The sequence below is a fragment of the Egretta garzetta genome, unplaced genomic scaffold (genome assembly GCF_000687185.1).
Source record: "Egretta garzetta isolate BGI_Z169 unplaced genomic scaffold, ASM68718v1 scaffold229, whole genome shotgun sequence".
In the NCBI taxonomy this organism is placed as follows: domain Eukaryota; kingdom Metazoa; phylum Chordata; class Aves; order Pelecaniformes; family Ardeidae; genus Egretta; species Egretta garzetta.
The window spans coordinates 1,631,982-1,633,591 of record NW_009270000.1 but is presented as its reverse complement, the minus strand read 5'-3'; positions in this window follow the sequence as shown (position 1 = coordinate 1,633,591).

Sequence of the window (1,610 nt, the reverse complement as noted above, 5' to 3'; positions counted from 1 at the left end):
TGTGATGAGAGGGGGGGGGGGGGGGGGAGTGGCATGTTTTGAAGCTAAAATGACTTTTCTGCTGCAGGAATTTTATCAGAAACTTTGGGGCAATCTAAACACGTTTAGCATTTTCAAAACATTTTCCCTCCTCACCTACATATTTCCAACCACATGAACACTCAGTCATGGCTGATTTATAGTTATGGCCGAGGTAGGGATTGTTACGCAGAGTTATTTCAGAGTTATTTCGCCGAGGTGTCAGGCTGAAATCAGGCTGCCGTCTGACTCTCTTTTAGTCTCCTCACCCCCAATCTAAACACGTTTAGCATTTTCAAAACATTTTCCCTCCTCACCTACATATTTCCAACCACATGAACACTCAGTCATGGCTGATTTATAGTTATGGCCGAGGTAGGGATTGTTACGCAGAGTTATTTCAGAGTTATTTCGCCGAGGTGTCAGGCTGAAATCAGGCTGCCGTCTGACTCTCTTTTAGTCTCCTCACCCCCACCCCTCCTTCCAAAAAAAAAAAAAGAAGAGAAACACAGAAATGCCAGAGCCGGGTATCAGCTACTTGAAATCTGCATCGGGCCAGAGTACCGCGGCCAGTGGAGCTCTGACACTTCAGCCAAGTGGCAGATCGGGCCCGTCCGCTGCCTTCGCCCCCGGTAATGAGGTAAAACCTTGTGTCATGAAATTTAGTGGATGGCCAGCAAAATAAAAATGGGCACCCAGCAGTAACTAACCTCCGGCTTAAAGTTAAATTAGATCTTCAGCTTCAAGAAAGGTCTTTAAGCAGAGGTGAGGTTTGGTTTGGGAGCTCTGGCCATTGTGCGTTTGGTTTTTGGTTCCCCCCCTCTCCGTCCCCATAAGGGCATTAAATTCAAATGGTTGTGAAATAAAGAGGGGGATGTGTCTTAACGCTAGGAAAACAGGCATGGAGCGAAGCAGCTGGCGTGATTGAAAGGGGCTTGAAAGGCTGACGGGTTTGATACGCTGTCTCCATGCACAAGGGTCCAAACATCAGCTCGGATTATACCGGTGTGATTTATTGTGGCTCGCTCGGTAACAGTTTAAAATCATATTCTTTCTCTCTGCTGACCTCCACCCAGATTTGCTAAACATAATGTACAGTTCCCACTTGTTAAATTTTCTCCTTGCCTATTCAGTGCCAGCCTGAGTTATAAACAGGGGTTCTGGTTTGTGCTATTTATTTCCCCCCCTAGTTTTAGGAGTATATTTTTAGAAAAATTGCCGCTCATTTCTTAGGAGTAAAACAAAACAAAGGCTATTATCACTGTTAAACAATTGGTTTTCTTCAAATTATATACAAAACTTGCTTACATTCCCAAGGATCGAGCTCTCAGCAAACAAAGCAGGTCTGGAGAAATTCCTAGCCCTCTAAACAAACACTTTCCAACCTTGGGGTTTGGGGTTTTTTTTTTCTTTTTCTGGTGGAAACATCCAACACCAGCAGCACAGCTTTCTTCCAAGCCACGGATGCCCGCTCACAGACAGGGTCCATGAGCTCAAAAAGCCAGGCTAGCCCCTGCCTGGTGTGCGGCTCACGGGGGGCAGAGGGTGATTTCGACAGCACAGGGCCCGAAGGTGGGCCCAAAGCCGTGCCC